The following is a 9,354-nucleotide window of genomic DNA, read 5'->3' on the forward strand; positions in this document are numbered from 1 at the left end:
CATACATAGCCCCAGTATTCAGCAAGTATCATTTAAGAGAGTGGATGCTGTGGTTGCACCACCTAGATCCTGCCTTGGGTCTGAAACACTCATTCCTCCAGATGTCATTATCAGCTGAGGGCCCACAGCTGCATTGCTCTCTAGGCATTGCCCTCAACTGAAGGTGAACGCTTCGCCCAAGATTATGCCGTCATTCCCAAGGGAAGCCTACAGGCAATGACTGGTTGATTCAAGGGCCCAAAGGCCCAGCTTCCTAGCCTCAATTGAGAACATCTCTAAATAGCCATCCCATCCTCAGAGCTCCCTATGAGACTGGCTGAGGCTACTGTTGCAACTGCTATGTATCACCATTCAACTTCTTATGCCCTATCCTATTTCTCTTGCTCCCCCATAGGTGTGGTTCCCTGAGAAGACACCCTAGTAATCCTTTGGATGCCAATCTCAGATTCAGTGTCTGTTTCCTGGGGAACCCAACTTACAACAGGTAGAGGAAATTGCCCAAAGTTCTTAATTTTCCAATTTGTTGCACCAGCCCCACGTGACCACCAAAAGCTTTTCTGGGTTTCCCTTTCCCTCAGGACAGACCCTCTTCATGGACCAAGCTTGATCCTTATTAGTTCATGTCCAGAATCAGAAAATGTCCCTAGAAAATAAAATGGTCACTTACCTCAGGAGGCCTCCTCCCTCTCTGGAATTCCCATTCACCTAGTCCTTATTGCTTTCATAGCTCTCACATATCTTTAAATATGATCTTCATAATTCTTCCATCTTTTTCTAGTTGTTGCAGGAAAAGTTTTAGACTGCCATGACCTACTACATCCTATTTAGAAGTGGAAGTCTCTAGAGAGATTTTCAAAATTACAGATGTGTGGATATTAACTTCTTTCCTAATTTAATTGAATTGTGGTGATAAAAGGTGTTCTGTATTTTTCAAATAGCTTAAAATGTGCTGAAATGGGTTTATAGTCAAATATATGGTCAAATGTAATAGTTCATGTACTCTTATAAATACCTATTCTCCCACTGTTGGATGCAATGCCCTTTGTATGTTCATGGGATTGAGTTTGTTGACTGTTTTGTGTAGATCTATATCCAAAATCTTGATTTTTGTGTACTTGATCTGCTTCTGAAAGAGGGACAATAAAATTTCCCACTGCTATGGTAAACTTGTCAATTTTCCTTGTAATTCTGTCCATATTTGCTTTATTTATCTTGGACCAATGCATCTTTACCTTTTAAAAAACATTTACTAAATTAAAAGTCCTAGTTCACATGTTCTGCACAAGATCAAAACAACATTTTACTAGAAATATTTCATAGTCTCCTCTCATTTTGTCTTCAAGGCCCTCCCTGTTAAGTTACACCCCCACCGTAAACATCAATGAAATCTGAAGACATTCAACACATATGCTTCTGTACAACGTGGATTTTGCATGAACTTTCAATCAGACGTTGATTTTTCAAAATGGAGGTTTTCATAACAAAATGAGATTAGAGAAAGACATCAGATAATCACAAGATGTGTAAAGAATCCAACAAAATCACCTGTTGGACAAACCTGACGTATACTGAGACCCATGTGGGATGGTAAACATGAAGCAGGCAAATAATCATATAGGCCCTACTTGCAGTGTTTGATATGACTTAAGGGATGAACTACATAAAGTTATAGTTCCGGAGTTTTAATTCTGTATGACACTAAAAATACACAAATTTTGTGCTGGGAATCTTGGCATCTAATCTGCAGATTTCTTATGTATTTTTTCTGGCATGGGAATAGCACTAAGCCAAACATAGAAGTTGCATTTCTGTTAAATTCGTGGCTTTTCAATATCCCTGTGGAAGCTTCATCAGACTTACTCACTAAGCCCGTATGTTGGCTAAAATGTACAATAAATTAGGTCTTGTCTGAAGTCCCACTTCCAAGGCAATAGCATCAGGCAGTCAGGTTTATTGAATACAACAGTTGTTTCTGTGACCACTGGAGTCTTTGAAGCAAAGCCGCATTTGAGAATGATATTTCTCCAAATACAAAAGTTGCTTGCTGTTAAAAGCGCCGCGCCGTTTTTCTCTTATAAACTGTACTGCATCTTCGTTTTTCATTCCACTTTCAATTAATGCTAGGGCAACAAGCACCGGAGTCCTCCCAAGACCTGCAACACAGTGAACGGCAATACAACAACCAGGTTCTTCACGAAACTTAACGTCTACAAGACTTAACCAGTCGTCAACAATTTGGTTGGATGGTGATGAACCATCATCAAAAGGCCAATCCAGAAACTGGATGCCTTCTTTCTCCACAAGAGCAGGGTCATAAGTTGTTTCACACACTCTTACCATTGTGTAACCCCGTATTTCTTAAGTTCTTCTATAAATCTGTGTAAGGTCGAATTGGTTGGGTTGTGTATGATTAGAAATCTCATGTTCCCGTATGTGACTCCCACTGGAGCTGGGTGATTCATTGGGGCCATGTTAATTTAGTTAAAAAAAAAAAAAAAAGACACTGATATGGTTATGAAAAAAATTTAAAAATTTTGAATACAGAAATGATGTCAAGAAACTGAAGTCTATGCCAATATACTCCACTTGAAATTCACAGAGCTTTGAATATGAAGTTGGTACTGACAGGAAATGAAATGAACCTTCCAACAAGAAGCCACGGTTCTTCAATTCAGTAATTCTGAGCCAGTGGAAAGGAAGTGCACCAAGGGTTACCCCATCTAGGTCAGAACTCATGTAAAATGCTCTGATGATCTCAGTTCTACACTTCTGTGTCCAGGTGACCCGCTTTGCGGGGGCTTCTTAGTGGGGCAGTAACGACTTTCCACCATTCATTTGTCCTCATAAAGGTCGTGCTGACCCTGGCAGTAATCTCCAGGGCCCTTCAGAAACTCCATAAACGCGTGATCAAGAACACCACAGAAAGGAATATGTTTACTCATGAACAACGGTGGCCTAACCATACAGCTGGGCCCGCGGCGGCCGCAGCACTGCCTGGAACAGCCGCAGTAGTCGCGGTGAAGCTGCGATGGGGTACCAAACTCTAGGAGGACCAGCTGAGCGACTCCACTGAGCCAACGCGCGCGCGCCGAGGTTCCGTTGCGTCACAAGCCCTCTCTTTCGTAGACTGCGCGCGACGAGCGAACCCCTTCACTAATCGCGGTTGGGCGGACCAGTGAGGACGTCACCACTGCCGCCGCCGACGTGATCCAGTTGCTGAAGCGAAGAAGCGCCGGATGAATCCAGAGTTTCCTTGTCTCCCACTGGAAGAGGAGAGGGACTGAGGAGCTACGCGCGGGTGGTGGGATAGGAAGCAAGGAAGAGGCTGGACAGAAACTGCAGGAAGACAAGGTAAGGTTGCGGAAGATTTCCCAGCCGTTGACTCTGACTAGTGTATCTTTTTCTACGTGTTTTATGTTTGTGTCTCTTGGGAACAACATAATATTTGGCGCTTTTTTTTTTTTTCCCGCATAAATCCAGTCTGACAAACTTTTTTTAGCTGAAAAAGCATGTATGCATTTTTGCCCTCTTATTTTGTGCTATTTGACCTGTATTTCTATATTTTTTACCCTTTCTTGACCTGTTTTGGATTAAGGTTTTCCCTTTACTCTTTTGGAAGTTTTCACTGGGGCTAATACTTCCGTAGCACTTATTTTAGGGTAAGCGCTGTTCGAAGCTTAATCTAAATATAATACAAACCCCCTATGAATTAGATACTAGTGTCATTTCTACTGTCCTGACTTTAAAAACCTAGGCACAGAACGGTAATTTGCCAAAGGTCACACAGCTAGTAAATGGCAGGGATGAGACTTTTTTAAAAAAAACTAATTTTTGCTTTCATTATAAATTCAGAGGGTGCCCGTGCACATTTGTTACATGGGTATATTGCGTGACCCAGAATATGAATGATGATTCTGTCACCCAGATAGTGAGCATAGTACCCAATGGGTAGTTTTGCAAGGCTAAGATCTGAATCCCGGAATTTTGGCTCTGCAGTCTGCCTCTCTAATACATATGGTCTATTATATACCCTATTTCTGTTCTTTTAGTGCTTAAATAACTTAGAAAAAGTCAAACATGGTTCAGAATCTTTTCCTGTCTCTTGAAGGAATTCAGTATGCTTTAATAATGTTGTCAAACATCTTAATCTTTTAACGCCACAAATTGGACATTATTGTTTGTACAAATCAACGTTTATGTTTATTCATATTATCAGTTTCTTTGCTCACTATTCCTTCTTGCAGCTCTATTCTTTCTGAGGTTACTTTCTTTTATCCAGAAGCATTTTTTTGGAGGTTCCTTTGAATATCTGATCAACTTTGATAAATATTTTATATATGCTAGAAAATCTCTCACTGTTGAATCCATTTGCCTTATTGTTAGTAAGCCATATTTTGTTTTTTCTTTAGGTTTCTTTTTTGGCTTTTTTCTAAAATTCTTTTACTTTCCCTTCATTGTTAAAAGTTTTGCTGGGTACACAATTCTACACTGACATTTTCTCTCAGCCCTTTGAAGGAAGGAAGAAAGGGGCCATGTGAAGGCCAGGAAGCAAAGTCTAGACATTTTAGAAAATTCTAACAGTTGTTAGAGAAGAAACCTGAGAATAAGAATATCTTCAGAGGGCTGAGAGAAAATGTCGGTATAGAATTGTGTACCCAGCAAAACTATGTAAAAATCAAGGCAAAGTAACAGAATTTTAGGAGAAAAAAAGCCAAAAAAGAAAAGTGAAAGGGAAGTTTCAAGAGCAAATTAAATCCTTTACTTTTGATAGCCTAAGCTTGTAAAAATGGTGAAGGAAAGCCATCTAGAACAGGGATTCTTGGCCTGTGGTCCAGGGGGCCTAGGAAACTTGTAACTGCATGCAAAATGTTGTATAGGAGTATGTACCTGTTTTTAGGAGAAGGGTATATATTTTTCATCAGATTCTTAGAAGACTCCATGACTGTCCAAAACATTGAAAACCACTGAAATAGGAAATCCTTTGATACATTAACTGGTCTGGCTGTGCTGTATTTCTGGAAAAGACAGAACTTGATGATAGCAAGTTGGGGCTAATTACAGAGTTAGACTAAGACAAGAATAGTAGTTAACAATGAGGATCATTGAAGAAGATCCAAATTATAAAGACTTGCTCAGAAATCTGCTGTTTAGTGAAGGACTATAATAAAATTTGATTCTTAAAACGGTTGAATGATAGAAAACATTTTAGACCTTATGTCTATATAATTCATATAACCATGCCTCCATCTCAGCCTTGATAGACTGGAGCACACAGCCTTGACATCTGTTGTCATGACCCCTTCTTCTCTTCACCTGGCTTTTTCCTGTTTATCCTTAAAATTCAGTTTGGGCTTCATCTCCTCAAAAAGCTTTCCCCTCTGTGCCATGGTAAACTTACCAGAAGGAATCTACCTTGTTCTTCTAACAACCAATGCACAATGCTATTAGGTTTTTACCTTGTTATACAGGGGTTTTCTAGTTTTTACCTTGTTATAGCAGAGGTTTCACAATGGTATGAAACTAGAAATCATTAACAGGAGGAATTTTGGAAAATTCACAAATACATGGAAATTAAACATGCTCATAAACAATCAGTGTGCCAGTAAAGAAAATAAAAGAAAAATCTAAAAATATCTTGAGACAAAAAGGAAAACACAATATACCAAACTTTATGGAATGCAGCAAAGGCAGTTCTAAGAGGAAAGTTTATAGCAATAATGCCTACACCAAGAAAGAAAATTACAAATAACTAAAAGTTACACCTCAAGGAATTGTTTAAAAAACCCTAAGCCCAAGTTAGTGGAAGGAAAGAGATAATAAAGATCAGACCAGAAATAATCTAATCTCTATTGTATTTCTGCTCTGGAGATTAGAAAAACAATACAAAAGAAACTAAAAGGTCATTTTTTGTGAAGATAAAATCAACCAGCCTTTAGCTAGACTAACCAAGAAAAGAAAAAGAGAAAAGACTCAAATAAAATCAGAAATAAAGAGATGTTACAGTTGACAACACAGAAGTACAATGGATCATGAGAGACTATTATGAATAATTATTTGCCAAAAACTTGTGTAACCTAGAAGAAATGGATGTATTCCTACACACATACAAACTGCCAAGACTGAACCATGAAGAAATAGAAAAATCTGAGCAAACCAATAATGAGTAAGGAAATTGAATCAGTAGTAAAAAGTATCTCACCAAAGAAAAGCCCAAGAACAGATGGTTTCACTGCTGAATTCTACCAAACATTTAAAGAAGAACTAATACCAATTCTCTACAAACTCTCAGGAAAAAAACAAAACAAAACAAAACAAAAAACGAAAACAAACAAACAAAAAGAATGGGAGATAATACTTTCAATACTGGTCTTTTTAGGACCAGTGTTACCCTAATACCAAAGCCACACAGGCACATCACAAGAAATGAAAACTACAGGCCAATATCCTTGATGATCATAGATGCAAAAATCCTCAACAAAATACTAGCAAACCAAATCCAACAACACATTAATAGAATTATTCACCATGATCAAGTGGGATTTATCCCTGGGTTGCAAGAATGGTTCAATATTCTCAAATCAATAAATGTGATATATCACATGAACAGAATGAAGGACAAAAATCATATGACCATCTCATTAAATGCAGAAAAAGCATTTGACAAACTCAGCATCCTTTCATGACAAAAACAACAAATTAATTACAGAATGAATATACTTCAGCACAACAAAGGCCATATATAGTAAGCCTACAGCTAACATTATACTCAACAGTAAAAACTTGGAACTCTTTCTTCTAAGATCTGGACCAAGGATGTACACTCTTGCCACTTCCGTTCAATGTTATATTGAAAGTCCTTAGAGCAATAAAGCAGAAGAAAGAAAAGACATCCAAATAGAAAATGAAGAAACAAAACTATTGTTATTTGCTGACAACATAATTTTGCATACAGAAAACCTTAGGCCAAGTGTGGTGGCTCAAGCCTGTAATCCCAACCCTTTGGGAAGCCAAGGCAGGAGGATCACTTAAGGCCAAGAGTTAGAAACCAGCCTGGTCAACATAATGAGACCCCCATTTTTACAAAAAAAAGAAAACACCCTTAAGATTCTAACAAAAAGCCATTAGAATTGATCAACAAATTCAGGGAACTTGCAGGACACAAAATCAACACACAAAAGTCAGTAACATTTCTTTACATTAACAAGGAACTTTCCAAAAAAGAAATCAAGAGAACTATCATTTATAGTCACTACTAGAAATAAATTACTGAGGAATATGTTTAACCAATTAGGCAAAAGATTTATATAAAGAAAACTATAAAACATTAACAAAAGAAATTGAAGAAGACAAATAAATTGAAATATATCCCATGTTCATGGACTGGAAGAATTAATATTGTTAAAATGTCCATACTACATGAATGATCTGCAGATTCAGTTCAATATCTATCCAAATTCCAATGTTATTTTTCATAGATATAGAAAAAACAATCCTAAAATTCATACGGAACTACAAAACAAATAAACAAATAGCCAAGGCAATCGTGACCAAAAAGAACAAAGCTTGAGGTATCACACTACCTAATTTCAAACTATACTACAAACTGATGGTAACTGAACAGCATGGTACTGGCATTAAAATAGACATACGAACCAATGGACAGAATAAAGAACCCAGAAATGAATCCATGTATCTACAGTCAATTGATACTCACCAAAAGTGCCAAGAATATATAATGGAAAAAGGACAGGCTGTTCTTTATATGGTGCTGGGAAAACTGGATATCCATAGACAACAGAATGAAATTGGACCCTTATCTCACACCGTATACAAAAATCAACTCAAAATGAATTAAAGACATAAACATAAAACCTGAAACTGTAAAACTACTAGAAGAAAACACAGGGAAAACTACATGACGTTGGTCTGGGCAATGATTTTTTTAGGTTTGACCCAAAACTGCAGGCAATATATGCAGTAAACAAATGGGATTACATCAAAATGAAAAATTCCTACACAACAAAGAGAGCAATTAATAGAGTGAAGAGACAACCTACAGATTGGGAGAAAAATATTTGCAACCCATACATATGATAAGGGATTAATATCCAAAATATATAAGGAATTCAACTCTATTAAAAAAAAAAGAAAAAGGAGACATGGGCAAGGAACCTGAATAAATATTTCTCAAAGGAAGATATATGAATGGCTAACAAATACATGAAAAAATGCTCAACATCACTAGTCATTAGAGAGATGAAAATTAAAACTACAATGAACTATGACTTCACACCTATTAGAAAGGCTATTATCAGAAAGAAAAGATAACAAGTGTTGGCTAAGATATGGGAAAAACCTTGTACACTGTTGGTGGGAAATATAAATTAGTATAGCCATTATGAAACACTGTATGAAGATTCCTCAAAAAACTAAAAATACAGTTACCATATGACCCCAGTTACCATATGACTCAGCAATCTTGCTTCTGGTTATTTGTCCCAAAGATTTGAAGTCAAATATGAATATGTCAAAAGAGATGTTCTTTTGCATCTATTGCAGCACTATTCACAGTAGCCAGGATATAGAATCAACCCAAGTGTCCAACAATAGATGAATGAATAAAGAAAATGTGTTATATATACACAATGGAATAATATTTAGCCATGAAAAAGAATGAAATACTGTCATTTATGGCAACATGGATGGAACTGGAACTTAGTGAAGTAAGCCAAGAACAGAAAGTTAAACGCTGAATGTTCTCACTCATCTGTGGAAGCTAAAAAATAGTTGATCTTGGCTGGGCATGGTGGCTCATGCCTGTAATCCCAGCACTTTGGGAGGCTGAGGCAGGCAGATCACGAGTCAGGATATCGAGACCATCCTGGCTAACACAGTGAAACCCTGTCTCTACTAAAAATACAAAAAATGAGCCAGGTGTGGTGGTGGGCGCCTGTAGTCCCAGCTACTCGGGAGGCTGAGGCAGGAAAATGGCATGAACCCAGGAGGTAGAGCTTGCAGGGAGCCAAGATTGTGCCACTGCACTCCAGTCTGGGCAACAGAGCGAGACTCCATCTCAAAAAAAAAAAAAAAAAGTTGATCTCATAGAAATAAAAAGTAGAGGTATTGTGGATAGCATTGGAGAACATTATGCTAAGTGAAGTACACCAAACACAAACAAATGCCACATCTTCTCATATGTGGAATCTAAAACTCATATAAGCAGAGAGTAGAATGATAGTTCCCAGAGAGTGGGGCATGGGAGGAATGTGGAGATGATAGTTGAAGTATACAAAGCCTCAGATAGGAAAAATAAGTTTGATTGTGTGTATGTGTGTGTGTGTGTGTGACAGTCTT

General features: G+C 37.7%; 1 pseudogene; it reads right to left on the reverse strand.

Moving 5' to 3' along the window:
• Positions 1-1,950: 1,950 nt before the first annotated feature.
• LOC105509311 lies at positions 1,951-2,471 on the reverse strand (annotated as a pseudogene).
• Positions 2,472-9,354: the final 6,883 nt, after the last annotated feature.

This window comes from Colobus angolensis, unplaced genomic scaffold, assembly GCF_000951035.1.
Source record: "Colobus angolensis palliatus isolate OR3802 unplaced genomic scaffold, Cang.pa_1.0 Scaffold174, whole genome shotgun sequence".
Lineage (NCBI taxonomy): Eukaryota > Metazoa > Chordata > Mammalia > Primates > Cercopithecidae > Colobus > Colobus angolensis.